The 19,611-nt window shown below is 44.7% G+C and overlaps 1 non-coding gene across 1 annotated transcript; it reads left to right on the forward strand.

Moving 5' to 3' along the window:
• Nucleotides 1-18,126: 18,126 nt before the first annotated feature.
• Nucleotides 18,127-18,233, forward strand: LOC124504529 (U6 spliceosomal RNA). Its single transcript, XR_006960485.1, has one exon. It is a non-coding gene; the product is annotated as a U6 spliceosomal RNA (small nuclear RNA).
• Nucleotides 18,234-19,611: the final 1,378 nt, after the last annotated feature.

Below are 19,611 nucleotides of genomic sequence, written 5' to 3' on the forward strand. Positions count from 1 at the left end.
CATGGAAAGGAGTTTGCTTTAACAGCTTTGATGTTGAAGGCTGTTGGAGATAAAGGCTGCGGCTTTGCTGGTTTAAATCCCGTTCACACAATCTCAGTTGCAAACACCCTTATCCACGGTCATCCGGAATGTAATCACACACAGCTTCACAGCTGATTTCTCCCAGTAAAGGGGGCTCTGGTTTGGGATCCCTGAGAGAAATTTAACTGTTCTTGGTGCTTGATCCTTAGACAACTGGTCAAAGAGTGTTTATGTAAACATCCAGCTTTTAAGAAATGTCCCATAGGTCGGGTCGTATCTGCTTCCCTTACCACCCTTTTTCACAGCCAGGGGTCTGACGAAGTACAATCCCAATAGCAGCTACTTCCATCTGCATTGTGCTTTCAGTGGTGGGAAGGGCTTTCCGAGAACAGTCTCTCTCTTCTAGGGATGAGCCCTGGTGGCTGGCATTTCTAATGTGCTAAAGCATGAGCCAGTAGGTATGTCGATCTTTAAGCCTAAGTCACAGATGTTGTTTTTACCCTGCTTACATCAGTTTATGATTTTTAAGTGTTATTTATTTTGAGAGAAACAGAAAGCAAGAGGAAGAGAGAGAGAGACTGTTTAAGGACCACTTGTACCTTGACGACCTCGGCCCTTGGCTTACTCTTCCCACTTACCTCGGTGTGGTCTCTCTCAGGCCTCCTTGATTCTTCCCTTCTCCTCTCTGCTCAGCCTCTCCAGCTTGACCACCTCTTGGCTCAAAGGCTCCTATCTTGATTTTCCAGGAACTTCCTTGTATATTCCTCTTGTATCTAACAGGGGTAACTCCGGGCCTATCGGTGGCTAAGAACGGCCATTCTCGTGTATTGAATAAGCCTCCTGTACACCCACCAGCCCTGCTGTTTAATCTGACAGCTAGATCTGTGCTAAAAGTCCCAGACACGATGCATATGGAAGTAATATTACGGTTTTAATGGCAACAACTCTGGATACAATGTCAAGACACAGCAAATTTTGCTATGTACCAAGTTTTCAGTATTTATTAAATAGATAAGTATTTTATTTGTAATGCCCATAAAAATTAGGTCACATTTCACCTATTTTAGAGGAAAAGAAAAAAGAAAGCCCTCTTTAACGGCTCTCACTATGAGTTGCTGCAGGAAGAATTAGCCATCAATTTGAGTATTATACATAAAACAGCAATAAATATGATATTCACAATCTGAAATGAGCCTCATCGACCATTTACAAAGAACACCCAGTTTATTTAATGGGGTTGTATTAATACATTGCTGTGAAGATAATGGCTCCAGACTGCTCATTTTAATGAGGAGATGGCCACTGGGTAGACATTCAGTCTACTTTCATAGTCCTACTGAGAAGATGGAATATTTGGGGCGTTTTCTCCCTTGTATGGAATAAAATAAGTAAGTAAGTCAGAAACCTCCTTGCTGAAAGGCGTTGGACATGATTTACTTGGCAAATCAAATCATGCATGTCTGTCCTTGTTTATTTGTGAAACCCAAGGTATTCTGAGCATTCTTACCTCCCGGCTTTCCAGCGGACCCAGTGCCTACAGGTGCGGGATACCAGGACTGTAAGACGACCCGCCCACTGAGTCATATACCTGTGAGAAGTTTGCTACCTCAACCCCCCGAGCGTTCCATAGACCCTTCCAGAGGGTCTGCTTCCTTAGGTGCTGGACATTGTCACCACTTATTCACCATAAAAGGTGTCAACTGGGCACCTCTCCCAAATTATTCTGGGGTGCATTTTAAGGATTCAAGAATCCTTTGTAATCTGGTTCATGACAAGGGTTTGGCCTTTCTTCTCAGCCTCACCTCCGTATCGTTGCGACTCCAATGTCTTCCTAGAATGTCATCTCATTATCACGCCAGATTTACTCTGGAGGGAGGAAGCCAATTAGTTATTTTCAATTTCGGAAGGCCAGCCTCCAGAATGGTGAAAATACATTTCTGTTGCTTAGAAGCCACACCGTCTATGGCGTTCGGATACAGACACGTCCCAAATGGTCTCCCTGTTTCTCATTGGCTCTCCGTAACTCAGAGCGATCTTCTTAACCAAGTGTGCACATTATTCCTTTTCAGCTTCTTCCCTCTCCTGTTCAAGGCCCCTCCGTGGCTCCCACTGACTGATCACAGAGCCCATACTCTGTCCCATGACCTCTGAGGGTCTGTCGGACCTGGCCCCTTCCTGCCTCTTAGTTTCTTCCCTCTCCCTGAACACCTAAACAAGCTTGTCTACACCAACCCACCACTGCACCTCAGGACAGGTTTTTGTTCTTTCGGAGTGCTTAGCTGAAACTCTCTTGTTCACGTATTTCTTCACTGCTTTTCTCTCTTCCCATCAAAAATAGATGCCCTGCTTCGAGTGCATGGTTCACAGCTAGGATCCAGAAGAGTACCTGACGTCTGGTAGGTAATCAATAAATATTTGCTAAGGGAATGAATATGTGAGTTCAGGACTGGCTGGGGACTTAGGCTGGCTTGACTCGCAGGGTCTAGGTGCCTAGAGAGGAATGAGGAACTGAGAAATCTCCCAGATGCCCCTTGATATCTGCTTTGAGATTAAATGGGTAACATTTGTGCTTTCTCGCTTCTTTTCCCTCTGAGTTCAAGGCCTCACATGTACTAGATCGGGAGCATTATTCTACATTAATTTGTAATCTGTGCTCCAAGCCACATCTTACGATGTGGGGCTCGAAGGAGATGTTTCCACCTGCCCTTCCCTCAGACCTTACCCCGGAGGGCACTGATGGAAAGGTGATGAGCTTCTCCCTGCTGCACACCAGTGGCCCGTGCTGCACTCTTGTCTCTGCAGCGACCCCTGCCCCGTGACAGGGGTGGGGGATGCTAGAAAAGGAGCCAGGCTCCAGCAGCTTTGACAGACTTCAAGTGCGACCTTGCCTTGGACAATCTCAGGTCTCGTCTGTTCACATGGCATCATTGCTCGGCTTGGGAAAGAGATTTTTGTCCCCCTGAATTAGGAAAGAGGCAGAATAGTAAAATATATATATATATATATATATATATATATATATATATATTTTTTTTTTTTTTTATAAAAGTCTGTGTCGAGTACAGGCTTGCCGGCAGCTCAGGCCTGAGAGGAGGCGGGGAGGGACGGCCAGAGTCCATCCCTCCGTCAGGCGTGACCGGCAGGAGTGAGACCGGCAGGCCCTCTGGAGACCTGTGGGTTCTGTAGGGGGGACAATTCTCAAAGTGGCCCAGGTTTCCCGGGCTCTGGGCCGAAGACATGGAGCAAAGCCACACAATGGTCATGCGACCAGTTCCCAAAGTGCTGTTTCGTTATATCAAGGAAAAAAAAATGTTTCTCTTCAAATGAGCTTTCCAAGCCCTTTAACCATATCTTCCATTACTTCAGAGTTCACTTCTGCAGGCAGAGATGAGAAAACTCAGACTCTTTTCTGTTTGTTTTTTGTGCATTTTTGTTTGTTTGTTTTAGAGAGAGACAGAGCGCAAGCTGGGGAGGGGCGGAGGGAAAGAGTGAATGAGAGAGAGAGAGAGAGAGAGAGAGAGAAAATCCCAAGCAGTCTCCATGCTCAATACAGAGCCCAACACGAGACTCAATCCAACCACTCTGGGATCATAACCCGAGTCCAAATCAAGAGTCAGACGCTCAACCGACTGAGCCACCCAGGTGCCCCGCCAACTCAGGTTCTAATATGATCAACATGAGACAACACAATTTAGTGCTCTTCTCCATAACTCCCTTGTAATTGGTAGAGGACACCCGTTATTGTCTCCTGTCCTCTATTTCCACCAGCTGGAACTCAAAATGCTTCCACACCAGCTCTCAAAGCAGATGTGGATGAGGTGACGGGGTGGCTTACATAACACACTGTCTGTTTCTAGGGCCTGCATCTCTGGAGATAGTGGTTATTTCCCTTGTAATTTGAACTCTGTCATGTCACTGCGTGTTTTTGTGGTTTTTTCTCATTTTATTTTGAGTTTCTCAGAAATTTGAAATATGCTAGGGCATGCTGACCCCTGGGGCTCCCGAGGTAGTTGTGAGAGAAGGGCACAGCTGTAGCTTAGTGAGTCAGAAGTTGGGGTTTGGGGTGACTGATTTATCATCCACATTGGGACCCTTGTAGGATCACAGAGATAATATTTATATTGACACTGAACTCTAGGCATTCCCTGGGACCTCCCTGAGAAAATCGGGGTATGTGGTTGCCCTGTAACCATAGACTAGTCAGCTCACACTACGACAAGGGACTGTCATCTGCAAACATTTCAGATGTGAACAGAGAATTATAGTGACACGGAAACCATTTAGAACCGCTGCGTTAGATAACTTGATTATCATTTTTAAGTGGTATTTCTTGCCTTTGTTTGAAATAAACTGATTTTTGTGTTCTATACTTAGATGAAACCGTTTGGAGAATGAATCCTTAGGGGGAGGTGGTTTTTCCGAAAACTGTATGTTTGGGGTCAGACTGCCTCAGGCTCTACCCCTCATGTGACCACTTTGCAGACTGTGCCTTTATTTTAAACTTGGGGGCCAGGGGCACACTGTTGGTGACATCCTGCGCTCACACGTCAGTATGAGGATTTGACTGGAGTAGCCCTTCTAAGTGTTAGTTAGGCTTGATGCCCGGCATGTGTTGAGTGTTCAGAAAATGCCAGCGCCTTGTTTGGTCCTCCTTGGCCCCGACGCTTCTCTGTGCCATCAGACAGCTTATCCATTTCTCTCCCTGTCTGTCCCCTCCACTGCCCATTCTCTAAACTCCCTCAGTGTCACCCCTGTACGTGATTTTCCTACTATCCTGATTTTTTTCCAGGCTTTAATTTTACCCTCTCAAATCCAGTATAGCTGATATCACAGTTCAACACTCTAAAACTCAAGTTCTATTGTCGCTCACGTTTTAAACCTCCTCCATTTGTTCTCAGTTGCCCTTGTGAAGACCTGAACTCTTCTGCATGGCATCGAGACCCCTCCCACTGGTCCCATCTGCCCCTTTAACCCACCTGGTGCTTCTAGTTCCTCCTGGGGCCTTTGCTGTCAGTTTCGACCAAGCAGCCCCATTCGTTCTTCAGGTTCCAGATAGAGACACACATATCCTAGGAGGTGAGACTTGGGTTCTCTTTCCGCTGTGGCCTCCTTGCCTTCCCCCACTCCCCAAGTTGACCTGGCGACCACTACTCTCTCTCTTACCTACTTGGTGAGCGCAGATGAATTTTTCTCACGTTTTTGTCTCCTTGACTCAGTGGACATCACCACAAAGCATACACAAATCATTGAGAGAGTTGAATGGAGGATTCAGGGTGATTTCTGTAGCATACGTTGCTACATAAATTTAGGACCAAATCCCATAGACAGGCTGGGTGGAACGTAGATTGCCCTCACCTGCTTCCTGTTATTAGACTCATATTTTTTAGTGCCCTTTACCTTTCCATACGTTAGCGGCTAGGATGTCAGAATGTGCTATTGAGGATAAATGTATGAAGAGAAAAATAGTACAAGGCATTGCTTCATGGCAGTTACGTGGAGGCATAGCCTTGCACATTGAGAATGTTTGCTCTTGGCTTCGGAGAAGAAACAAACTAGTTTATGGGCAAAGTCGAAGACCTTGAGTGACCTTGTAATATTTATTTCTGCGGCTCAGCATTCTTGTTTGGCTTGTTTGTTCATTCTCCGTTTTATTCTAGTTGAAAAAGATTGCCAATTTGCTGATCTCCACATAATCATGGTGATAGCAGGCTTGTTACAACAGCAAACACATTCTGAAATATCAGTGCCTCGACACAGCAAAGCTTTATTTCTTGCTCACATCACAGTCTGATGAGGGTCGATGATTCTCCTGAGTCCTCTGAGCAGAAGATTCCCGAGGTGGTTCTGTTTGCAGTGAAGCCTCCCGGAACCCTTGGTTCCCGAGGGCAAAAGCACCACGAAGAAGGCCAAACCTGTGAGTGACGGATGGTTTGTGCTCACTTCCCATTGGCCTGACCCTCATTTCATGGGTGCAGCCTGAATGAAAGGGTCTCAGGAAGCCTAGAGATACGGCTGTTTCATTAGCACGGACAGTAATACCACACGGAGGTGTGGATTTGTTTGAGAAGAAATTATTAAGTGTGCACCTTGTAGGCTGTGATACACAATGCCAGATTCTAATGGAAGCAAGACACAGAATGGAAGGGAAGGAGCTAGAACTTCCATCCCGGCCGCTGCCTCCAAGGAGTGGGCATGTTAGGTGGGTCGTATGATGTTTTCAGCTTTCTCTTTTCTCATCGGTAAAGAGAGGATGTTGGATTTAATGAGCTGTAGGACGCATTTTCCCTTTACAATTCTCCTTTCTAGGAGCTGGCAATTCAACTGGACATGTAAGATGAAAGAAAGCAATAAATACTCTGTTGAGACGTTTAGAATTCCTAAATGAAGGTACGATCAGAACAAAACTGGTTTCACCAGCTGGTGGGGCACCCTTTATTATAAACAAAAGGGTCCCATGGCTCCTACAACCAAATCACAATGGTGACGTGTCAATGCTAACAATATTTCATAGTCTCATGTTTCAGTGTTTATATGTTCCCATAGCTGGACTTCTTTTACACTTGCACATAGGATGACATTCTTCATTTGGAATGCACACAGTTTCTTTCAAACAAGTAAGCTTAAGTCAGGGGAGGAGTCAGTGATTGTGTGGTATGTGTGTGTGTGTGTAGGAGAGAGAGACAGAGACAGAGAGAGAAAGAGGAAGCCAATAATAAATAGTTGAAGGGGATTATGCTTTGCATTGCGTAAATCTCTTGCAACTACTCATCTCTGTGGTTTTTGTGCAAAAGCAGCCGTGGATAACATGCAAATAATTGGTCATGGCTGTTTTCCAATAAAACTTTATTTACAAAAACAGGACACGGGCTGGAGTTGACCGCACTTTGCAGATCTTTGATCTCGGGTCTTGGATATCAGAGTGAACTCTTCCACTTTTATCTGTCTAGCTAACGTTAAGCGCTTTCTACCCTAGTTCCGCGTATTTCTACTGAAATATGTTTTTAGGGTGATCTTCACATAACGTGTCGGAAGTTCTTCAGAGTGATTTGTTAACGACTTTATCTTCTCTTGCTCTGTAACAAAATAGGGGCTTAAGACAACACACGTTTACTATCTCATGGTTCCCGTGGTCAGGAAATGCAGCGACTCTTACCTGGATCTTGGGGCTCGGGGTCTCCGATAAGATGGGATCAAAGTGTTGACTCAGGGTTCTCCTGGGAAAGGCTTGGCTTCTAAGCTTTGTCAGTGGTTGTTGGCAAGATTCAACAGGACTGTCGGACAGAGGCCTCAGCGTCTTGCCACATGGGCCTCCCCACAGAGCAGCTCGTTGCCTGAGAACTGGCTTCATCTCAGTGACTGATTGGGAGTAAGGGCAGGACACAAGTCTCAGCACGAGGGGAGCACCTCACCACTATTGTCACAGTCTAGTCACTGGGAGCCACACTCAAGGAGAGGTGAGCATGTCACTGGGAACCACACTCAAGGAGATACGTGACCACCCGTAGCTGAGGATTATGGGGCATGTTCAATAGCTCCCCGCGCAGGAACCCATCTAGTCAAGGTACTTTAAAAAAAATTTTAATGTTTATTTATTTCTGAGACAGAGAGACAGAGCATGAGTGGGGGAGGGGCAGAGAGAGAGGGAGACACAGAATCTGAAGCAGGCTCCAGGCTCCGAACTGTCAGCACAGAGTCTGACGTGTGGCTCGAACTCACAAACCATGAGATCATGACCTGAGCTGAAGTAGGTCGCTCAACCGACTGAGCCACCCAGGTGCCCCTAATCAAGGTACTTTAAAGTAGGGCTCTTCTGTGGGCCCGATGATTCATGTGCCAGATTTATGGATCACCTAAAGGTAGGAAAGACCCATTCTCCAGTCATGTGCATAACTGCATTTCTATTTGTAAGGAATTTTTGAATATACAAATTAGCATGACTAAGTAGGACTCTAGCATAAAAATCATTTAATTGAATGCTTTCTCAGAAAAGCATAAACAAGCTTTTTTCCCCCATAGATTTGATTTTTCTGCAGGACGTTTTCTAGAATCAGTTATCTGGTGCACCACAACTAAACATACAAAGGAAACAGGGTGTTATATGCTACAAACACCAGGCAACTTCCCATTACCTCAGCTGCTCAATTTCTCCAGCATGACAGGTAGAATTTGGGCCACGTGAAAGAATGGATTCTATACTATCCTCCTTATAATGAGAGGGACACTCTGTCCTTATATGAATAAACACAGGAACATCATTTCAGAAAATAAAGCCAAGGAAGGGGGAGGGGAGGGCAACAGAAATCTTGGAGCCAGATTGTGGGATAAAACCAATCTTAAACAGTTTGCAAGACACGGGCATTTCATCGTCTTTTATTTATGGATTTCATTACAACGGGATGCTAATATCCCACGCACTGTTAGAAACCCTATAATTGGTCTTCAGGAGCACATGGGCCACGAACCAGAAGGTACTAGGTGAATTAGCTGCCTCAGCTCAAGCCTTAACACTTGGCGTGCTAACTGGCTGGATGTGTTTGGTAGTCATTTCCCATTCGCTTCCAGATCCTGCCGGGACCGATCCGGGACACGGGAGACATTAGCCAGTATGAATAGAAGTCCTTATTTCTGCTATTACTGCCTCCTAATGTGGAAACAATGCTTATTTTCATTAGACCCTGAAGGAACCCATTTTCTCAGGCAGCGCAGAGGCACCTGCTAAATCATTCAGCATCAGAAAGGTTAAATATTCATCTCTGGTTTGCATTGTAATAATACGCCTCCCAGAGTCCGCTTCTCCAAGAGGAATTGGCTCCCACACACTGACTGATGGAGGCTTTGGAAATCTGAAAGTTATTCCCATGACAGCAACATTTTCTTTGGCCCGAAGATCTGCAGACTGGACGCAAAAGCTCTCTCCTGGTGGGGGTCAGACCAAATCAGGGTCTGGTGCACGTGACAGGCAGGGTACAGGCTCCCACAGGGTCTGAGGTGACGCGGTGCCCTCAACGCCCAGTGACCAGGCATTTCACTTCAGCAAAATTGGGAAGGAAGTCTGCGAACAAGTACCACACAAAGTCAAGACCGTCAGTAGCACTTTCTTGTCAGACTGCACTCAATCCAACTTTGCGTCACCTGGAGCCGGGTCAGCTCCTCCCCGGGGTCCACGGGTGCTCCTCTCCCTCACTTTTTATGATCCAGGAACACAGAACCCGTTTTATTTCCTCTCACACGCTCTGGGATTTCTCAGCTCCCCGTCTCTGCCAGAAATGCACTCCCATCCTCTCTTGAAAACACTCAACGAAAGTCAGCCCTGAGAAGTTGGCTTGGATGCCGTGTCTTCTAGAAAGTCTTTCCCTATACATTTTCTTTTCCCAAACCTCCTAGAATATGTGCTTCTTCCTCCGTCCTTCTATCTTATTGCCAAGTATTTATGTAGACATCTTACCCAGTAGACTTACTTCTAGGGGCAAGAACTTTTCTGTTCGTCTCTCTCGACCAATCGTGGAAGAGAGTAGAATGAGTGAATCATTGAGTGAACGAATGAATGAATGAAATGCCACAAAAGACTGACACACAACACCACTAATAGCAATAATGATAAGGATGATGATGGTATTGAAGAACAATGGTGAAAATGTGTGAGATTTTCATTAAGCATAGAGGACCATATAATCCTGTGTCGTCATCTTGCCGTAGAAAGAGAGTTTGCTTCCGCAGTTGCCAACAAAGTTATTCATCAGTAAACCTATGAGGTTAACTGTGGTACCTGGGGCTCTCTAAGGAAATCGCGAGGCACAGATTCCGTACCTGCACCAGCCCTTTGGCATGAGTATCTTCTTTTCTACCTTTTCCAACGCTTAACCTCTTTCTGCTTTTTGCTCGGATTTTCCCAGAATTGTCACCAGGTGGCTCGGCACAGGAGCGGAGGTCCGAGTCAGAGCTTGTGGGCGGGAGCCGGTGTCTTGAACCTCGTCCCTGCTCATCACTCTGAATGTAGGTCGTGGACACAGCCGGGCAGCCAGGGGCTCACTCGTGGGTCGTCATGTGCATTTGAGTGAGCTACTGGAGCGCCTGTTCTCAGAACTGCTAAGCGGTCTGCCCGTGGTCACACTCAGTGAGTGCCTGTCACCGCTGCTGTCTGCATACGGACATGCCTGAATGAGGCCAGCATGGCCAGTGGAGAGGGTGAGGTGTGGGGTGCCGCTGCTCTGTCTTGCTCTCGGTCACCTCCACCCCTGAGCTTCACTCTTCTGGGGTTTGGCGTGAAATGATGGACGGGGATGGACCCTGGGTTCCAACGGGCAGTGCTTCTGTGGTGGTCACTGCATCGGTGTGGCCACAAACAGAAGCAGGAGCGATTTTGGTGGGTTTTTAGAAAGGTGGTTCAAATTCCAGAGCCCAAAGAAGGGTAGGTGGATCGGGGTTTCCCTGGATGTCCCACTTAAAAAATACGGTCTCGGCCAAGCCAGGGTGGAGGTCCCCGTCCTTGGCAACTCAGGCTGTGGCCACGTGTCACCTTCCTCGCACCCAGGAAGTCCTATGGCCACCCACGCCTCTTGCCACATTCCCATTCAGATGCTAGCTTTTCCCTTGAGTTTCCCGGAAGGACCTGCCCCCTGGCAGAGGAAGGAGGGGCACCCACGAGGTAGACGAACTCCCAAAGCTCCACCGTTTAAGCTCCTACCATTTTCGGTGCCGGCAGAGGTCAGGGGGGTCACGGCAGAGGTCGGGGGGTCACAGCCGAAGGGAAGGACTAAGGTTCCTCCAAGGAGCTTAGAGCTCCCTCCACAGAGCGTCTGAGGATAGATCAGTCATTTAGGACACTCAGGAGAATTCTCTAAATATCATTGCTATGTCTTTGGAAATGCATCTGCACAGAAATAAATGACAGTTAACACATCGGTTCATCTTAGAAGGGTTTTGCTTTGCTTTTCATTTGTGTTGAGCATACATCGCCGTGTCTGGGAACACTGGAACCCATTCTAACTTTTCAAGCACGTATTTACATATGATATTATTTGAGGGACAAATGTCACAACTACCAAACCCGACAAAAAGGCAACAAAGAAGTTATCTCTTTTCTGCTATCCATAGAAAACACATTCGCCCTGAGACGCACTCAGCAAAGTATCACGTTATTGAGTCTAATAACTTCACAGAAAATATTCATTCAAAACAGAAGGGAGTGGGAAATACATGTTTCGTACTTACTGGAAAAAAGTCCTTTCACTGCAAGAAATGAACTTCCCCCTATCTCTCTTCAACTGTCTGCTTTCATTAAACTACTCACAAGGGCAGACACACCCCCACGCCCGCACACACGCACACACTCCGTAACCAGTCGAAGGAAGCGGGCCATTTTGGCTCCTGGCAGGCCATTTTTGAGGGAGAACCACCATGGTTTCTGAGGTGAACACAGCAAGCACTCTTCTCCAGTCCATCTGCCACTGACCATTCACTCTTAGTTGCCAAATACATCCCTCTTCCTGACTGGGATCAATGGCCTGTGACAAAAATTAAATGCTGCCTTCAGCTTCCAGATTGAGTGATTTCAGGTCTTTTCCTCTGGAGAGCACCTGCAGGGCTGCTCCCTGACCTTGAATTTCAGGCTTCCAGGCTCGTCACAGGAGCAGCCAAAGGGAGAGTGTGTCGCCATCTTGTTCTGGCGTCCCCTGACTTCCCAACGCCCCCAAGCCACTCCCAGTGAGGGGAGTACCTCAGGATACATGGAAAATACTGTGTCAGAGAGCTGCCTGGCTCACCGTATCCTGTGGTGTCTTTTCTGTCTTAAATTCTCGGGTTTCCATTCCAGTTCTATCCCGAGCTACGGTAGTCCGGGGGAAAAAATAACTTCACTCAAATATGAGGCGGTTATATTAAATTAGTCAGATCAGATTAAGGTCCAACTCGATTCTGAGTGACAAACCTTTAAGCTCTTTTTTTTTTTTAAACCTCCAATATATTACCTAATGAATGTATTCAAGGATAATCATTATTTCTCAGGCTAGCTAGGCAAATGCATAAATCTAAGCTTCCGTGGATTCAAAAATTTCTTAAATATTTTATGTTCTTGGGTTGAATAAATCTTGGGACACAGAAAAGCACTTTCCCTGTTTCTGCTGTGTCCTTTACAATGATGGCCAACCAATGGGATCCTCAGCTCTGCACAAAAGGAGGCGATGCTAGAGTTCCAGAAGGTGGGTTTGCTTCGACTTACCATTAGGCAACAGTCAAGGTCACCCGAACTGTGGAAGGTGCTACATACTTTGTATGCCAATTGCAACTTTCAGGGACATTTCAGGCACAGGATTGATCTTGCCCACCGTCTGTAATAACTTTTATTAAGAAACGGCCTGAAATCAGATTTCCTCACTTAAATCATCTGGTTTTGACTAATTGCACGTCTCAATCTCTGTGATGTTATTGCACAAACACACGAGGAACCTTACCGTTCTGTGAGGGAAGGGTCCATTTTACTGTAAGTTCTTGTATAAGCAAGGGATAATGTGCAGCCAAGTATCCATTTCCCTGCTAAAACTTCAGGACAGTGGCTCACAGAGCTAAGGTCAAACATCAGTGGACCGAGCAAAACCTTAATTTTATTTCTAGTGGGCTCTTTAATCAATGGCATGGATTCAATTTTCAAGCTGCGTTTTCAAAGGCCCATTTTTACCTAAGGCCTGGCTCAAACGCTCAATCAATAATCATTTAAATGTGCAGCTAATCTCAACAAGATAGTGATCTCGCTTTTGAGCCAGCATTTGGGTGATAGGAACAACTCATAGTTGTAATTGGTTTGCAATTTGAAAAATTAATCTTTGCTGAAAGGTTTTTTTTTTTAATATTAAGAAGAATTAAATGGACTTTTTTTTTTTTTTTTTTCCAGCAGGGCTGAGAGTGTCCTTAATATAAATTTCAGCTATCTTGGGTATCCATCACTCAAACTATTATTTTACATTAATAGGACATTCAGAAAGTACTAACACAGACTCTTGCTATTACAACCTCTGGACACAGCCGTGGAGGCCCTTTTCTCCGGGCACCCGACTCAGATTACTGTTAACGTGCATTTCTAATATACATAGTGACATGTGCCATGGGGACAGGGAAGGGGAAGGAGACCCAAAATAGATAAACCATTTAATGATCAATGGTGACCATCTCCCATGGAGAAAATAATTATTTTTTACCATTTGAATCCTCGAAACTAGCTGTAGAAAATTCAAGTTTTGTGAAGGCTGATATTAAGAGCATGACTTGTTTAATGAATAGAGAAGGGTATAAAATATAGTGGGTGAGGTGATAACATGTGTGGGACGGGCCCAGAGGTGTCAGCACCAAAAACCCTACGGTCGAATTCTTCCTTGCTCCTGATCAGCTCTGAGGTACTCGCTCAAATGCCTCAGGTTCATAATTGAACTTGCCCTGGGTTATCTATCACTGCGTCTCAGACACAGTATGCACTCCGTAAATACCGTCTTTGTTGAAGATGTAAATGAATAAGGCAAATTAAATTCCCTGTCTGGGCCTCCCTGTTCTTATCATGGCGAGTATTGAGGCGGAGCAGATGACAATGTAGTAATTTAAGAAACGACAGAGAAATCTTGCTGCCGCATCAGAAACTTATTTCGGTAGGAAGCTGCGATACCAATCCCATCCTAACGCCACTAGGCTTGCAGAGACCACGCTGGGGAAGGATATATGTAGGTGTGCAAGAAAATAAGGAGAAATGTTGACAAAATACCTTTGTCTAAGTTTCAAAGATTTTTTTTTTTTTTTTTTTTTGCCTGGCGCATCGTGTCCGCAGATTCTGGTCTAATTGTTCTCCTTGGATCGCCAAGTCCTTCGGCTTCTGTTGACGTCCAGGCAACTCGGATTCCTGAACCTATTTTGTCCTATCACTTCCGCGATGTTTCAGCCTCCCACTAGCCTGCGATTCCTTATGTTGAGCTCCACGGGTCTCGGAGATGGCTTCCCCTTGATTCGCAGTCACCAAAAGCACAGCTCGACACCAGAGCTACTAAAAAAAAAAAAAAAAAAAAAAGAAAGAAATTATTTGTGATTTGTGACATTTTTCTGAATAACTTTGTTTCAATATAGAGCTTCAGCAGCTCGAAGACTCTGAATCTATCATTCCCACTTTTCTCTTATATGGACAACTTCTTATGATGGACAACTTTGCTCCCTTGGTGTTGCATTTCTAACAGGGTAACACCAGTGCTGACGGTCTGGGTGGGACTAAGGCTCAGAGATAGTATCTAGATTCCAGTCCTCAAGGAAATGGTTTGAGTTGCGCGGGGAAGGACTTGCTCAGAAGGTTGTTCACAGAACCGTAGGTCTGTGTGACATTCTGTATTTAACCAGTTAGCTGTGCTTACAGTTTACCGAGCACGATGCTCGGTGGTGGGGACGAGAGACAGCGGAGCCTCCTGTCATAGGACTTGCGGCCTTGCGGTATTAAAGCACAGCTGTGATCAGGGCCTCAGGAAGCACACAGGCATCTGACAGAACAAGGTGGAATGTAAGTTGTCAGGGAGGTCAGAGTAGGCTTCCCTGAGATCTGATGAAGAGCAGGTTGTGGATAGCCGAAGACGTCATGGGGTGGGAGGACATCCAGGCAGGGCAACTCGGTCAGCGCGAAAGCAACGGACATATTTGTGGAGAAGATAGCCACGCACATCCACGGACAGAGCAGGGCAGGGGAGGGCCGGGGAGGGCCGGGGAGGGGGATAGTGATGTATGTAATAGATGGCACTTATCGGTCATATTAGTATTATCTAACTTGAGTCCGCAGCAGTCTCTGATGTAATTATTGTCCTAATTCTAGAGGTCATGAAATTGTTCATGTCCTGTTCATGACAACTGAAATTGTTCATGACAACTGCTCAGTGTCACATGCCTCCATATTGGAGACCCATCTGACTCCGACCTTCAGTGTTGAGCCTTGGATCGGAACGGAGCGAAGGCTTGGAGGGGACATAATCACACATTCACGTAGAAGGATTCATGTGGAAATGTGTATAGGGAAAAGGGTACCGAGGCAGGAGACAGAGGTGAGGGAAGTGTAGGGTAAGTCTAAGAAATTGAAGATCAACTTTGTAAATCCTGGGCCTCTGTCCAGCCTCATGTGGGTAGTGAGAGTCCCAGAGGAACCAGGGCAAACCACACAGGCAGCACGGAAACTCTACCCCTTTTTCTTTCTGTTTTTTGTTTTTCCGAATACGAACGCAAACCTAAGGGGGAGAAATGTTACCTGATTGAAGGAAAATCTAGATTTCTTTCTTTTTTAGAGAAGAAATGCAGGCTCCTAAAATCTCCTAAATTTCATTCTCTCTTGAGTCATCTTAGTCCAAATTTACTATCACTTTTTCATCAATAATTAGATTACCCCCACCAGATTAGATAGCCATTTTGATTATTACCTGCTACGCTGTTCTTAGCTAAGAGTTTAACAGATTATGCTTTTGATGTTACTGGACGTGACTATACATACTCACGGAAGTAGGTTGGGATGGAGCTTCCGTATAATCATACTCAGATGTGCTCCCAGTTCTTATGTTTACTTCTAGGTAAGAAGGTGAGTCATTTCTCACCAGCAAGCACAGCGTCATGGTAGGTATAACAGATTCTAAAAGTAATCGAAACACACCTTCTCAAATAATTTTTACAACAGCATCTCTGGATTAAAATAACAACCACAAGGACAGCGAAGACTTGCAACTTACCTGTAATTATACCCGGGGCAAAAATGGAATTAAAAGATCGTATTCTCCATCACCAGTGATCAGATCCCTGTTCTTGGCTCTGGGTGCTCCCATTTTCCTTCCCATTGGTGGCTTTTCAAAGATCAAGTAACCCTGACGAGAGGTTTCCAGAGAAAACCCAGCTGCTGCCTCTGGCGATTTGGGGAGTGGTCTTCTCTGAGTGACCCGCTCATAACCAAGCCCAATGTTCTTCTGTATGAACTGGGTACTGCAACTTCCCCCTTATGAGTCATTTAAGATTTCATTCCTAAGATTTAATTTGAAGATTTCCACAAAGACATATCCGGAAAGATGTGAGATTGGAGTGAGAAACTACACTTGCATGATTTAAATTGAGTAGAGACAGCTAAGTCCCTTTAAGCTGTTAGCATTTTCCAAGGCTCAACAAACATCACCTTTCTATAAATAAATACACGCTTCCGTATTTAGCATGTTGAAATAGGAAGAAGGTAAGTATAGGCAGGCATTGCCCAGAATATATTCTAAGAAACACTAGCCTGGAGAAACGCCCGGGGAAAAAATCTTCCTGATCCGTGTGAATTTTAGTAAAACTGTGCTTATTATCCTTCTCCTAGAGACTTAAGGTAAACTTTAGCATAAAAAAGGCTCAATGGATTTCAATACAAAGGATCCTGTTTCAATATCTTAACCCAACATTTTCCCAGTAACTGCTTAAGATAAACAATTTTCAGGGGCGCCTGGGTGGCTCAGTCGGTTGAGTGACCGACTTCGGCTCAGGTCATGATCTCACGGTCTGTGAGTTCGAGCCCCGCGTCGGGCCCTGTGCTGACAGCTTGGAGCCCGGAGCCTGCTTCCGATTCTGTGTCTCCCTCTCTCTCTGCCCCTCCCCCGCTCATGTTCTGTCTCTCTCTCTGTCAAAAATAAATAAACATTAAAAAAAAAGGATAAAGAATTTTCATAACAATGGCTATTCCATGGAGCATCTTTTAAATAATGCCCTTGGAAGTGAAAATTATGAGCCATTGTCTTCATATATATATATATATATATATATATTCGTGAGTTCAAGCCCCGCATTGAGCTTTGCGCTGACAGTGTGGAGCCTGCTTGGGATTCTCTCTCCCTCTTTCTCTGCCCCTTCCCCACTCACATTTTCTCTCTCTCTCATCAAATTAAAAAAAAAAAAAAGATTCTCTCTCTGTCTCCTTCTGCCCTTCTTCCCCGCTTGTGCACTCTCTCAAATAAAATAAAATAAAACAAAATAAAATAAAATAACATAAAATAAAAAATTATGATAATGAATAAATATATGGGCTCCTTTATTGGTGCATTAAATACCTAACAAGTTTTGGTGTTGTCTCTTCTATATTTTTTGAAGACAGAGACAATATTTTAAGATATGCAACGATTGTAATATGGTATGAAAATATCTATTATCCAGCCTGTGCACAGGGTCACAAGGACTTTCAAATGCCTGTGGCCTGTTGACTATATTCACTTAATGTAAATTTAAGTTGGAGGCTAATGAAGATAGAAAAGAATTATTTTCTATTCAAATTTATAGATCCCTCCTGAAATGCATACAAAGACACCTCAAGGTTAAAAACCCTGCATATCTGAACCACTAGGGGAACGGAACCTTCCCCCGGAATCAAGAGACAGTTTGTGAGAGACGAGTGACAACTGTTCTGGGGGACAGAGGAATTCAGGCCATCAGAGACAGGTGAAGGACCAGGATGGGTAGAGCCAATACGTGTGACAGTGTGTTGTTGATGCATGACTTACAAAAGGAGAGGGGTGCCTCGTGACGTTTAGCAATAGATAAGGTATAGAATAGGAGGGCTTTTCTGCCATTTGTGTGTTTTGTCTTCACTGATCTAATTTTTTTCTAATTTAAAGAAAAAACCATATATATATATGGTATGAATGAGAAAATAACATATTATCTGCCATAATATGTATGTATAGGGGGTATACAGAGAAACATGTAGCTTTCTCTGATTAGGTTATACATTCTAAAGGCGAGTCTCTGTCTCGCACTTTATTCATATGTTTCCCATTGCCGTGTTCTGCAAATCACAGACGTCCAATAAATCGTGCTTTACTTAAAATCCCCCTTAACAGTTTTCCTGATGACTCACTCTAAGAACTATGTATCAAATATTAATCCTTGACATTACTTCTAAATCAAATTGTTTGTACAAGGAAATATACAGACGTAAAGGTGAAGATCTATGCACTTAGGGGTCCAATGCACCAATGGAGCACTGGGGACAAACTGCACAGGACAAAGCACAATAGGGAATTCTTTAAATAAATGATGATGCAGGCACATGATGACACAGGGAACATTATGCAGTCATTAAGATCGTGATAAAGAGTGCTCACTTCGGCAGCACATATACTAAAATTGGAAAGATACAGAGAAGATTTTCATGGCCCCTGTGCAAGGGTGGCACACAAATTCATGACGCGTTCCATATTTTTTACGTATGAATGGATAAAGAAGAGGTGGTATATCTATACAATGGAGTATTACCCGGCAATCAAAAAGAATGAAGTCTTGCCATTTGCAGCTACGTGGATGGAACTGGAGGGTATTCTGCTAAGTGAAATTAGTCAGAAAAAGACAAAAATCATATGACTTCACTCATAGGAGGACTTTAAGAGACAAAACAGATGAACCTAAGGGAAGGGAAACAAAAATAATATAAAAACAGGGAGGGGGTCAAAACAGAAGAGACTCATAAACATGGAGAACAAAGTGAGGGTTACTGGAGGGGGTGGGGGAGGGGGGATGGGCTAAATGGGTCAGGGGCACTAAGGAATCTACTCCTGAAATCATTGTTGCACTAGATGCTAACTAATTTGGATGTAAATTTAAAAAAAAATTAAAATTAAAATTAAAAAACATTTTTTTTAAAAAGTCAAAAAAAAAGATCATGATAAAAAGTATGGAAAACACGGAGATATATTTACACCATGTTTAACTTAAGAAAGCAGTAATAGAGTGAATACGACCTCAGGCCAAATTTGTGCAGAATTAGGCACAAATTTAATGTGTAAACAGAGGTAATTTACAATTCATTCTTGAGTGAGAGGCAGCTTACTCCTGGAGAGGACAACCCAGCGGCCATGCCCTAAGCAACACCCTCATCCTTGGACTTCACCACATTTTAAGATGTCAGTTTACTAAGTCGACCAGTGCCGAGGAACAAAGGTTATCTGCAGAATGCCCAGTCTAGAAGAGGAGTTTGCAGATGAATAAGTGTAGGGGGGGAGAAAAAACTAAATCAAGAACGTTGTGTCACTCAGAGTGCCTCCAAAATGGATCCCAGCACCACACACTGTTTTTATGTCCTTGGTCTTAGGTGTGAGCGGAAATCGAGAGTCAGATGCTTAACTGACTGAACCCCCCAGGCGCCCAGGCTCTGTTTATTTTTAGAGCGTGGAGTTTCTTCTCAGCTCCTAAAGATATAGGTGGATTGGAAGGGGTCCAAACCACAAGGATAGTGATTACAGAGAGGGAGGGTCTGCCTTGAACTCGAGGTGGGCAGCAGAACCATGGGCTGAGCTTGGCTGAGGTCCAGCTGTTGGGACAGGCTGTGACTTACCTAACGTATCACAAGGGGATCCCATGGCGTGAGAAGAGCTAGTTAGCACGAAATAAGAGGGTCGAACCTGAAAGAATAGGAAGAAAGAGTAAAAATATCCCCAAGTGTTCAGAGATGGTGCTGACAGCCTACCATGTTGGAAGTGACCTCACCAAAGACCGAGAAACCCTGAATATGGAAGAACAGAGTTCTGGTGGGAAGAGGAAGCCATCAGGATTGTCCTTTGCTTCTAAATGCTAGAACACCCCACC

This window comes from Lynx rufus, unplaced genomic scaffold (genome assembly GCF_022079265.1).
Source record: "Lynx rufus isolate CCGP_SWC_20201006 ecotype Redwood Valley unplaced genomic scaffold, mLynRuf1.p SCAF_8, whole genome shotgun sequence".
Classification (NCBI taxonomy): domain Eukaryota; kingdom Metazoa; phylum Chordata; class Mammalia; order Carnivora; family Felidae; genus Lynx; species Lynx rufus.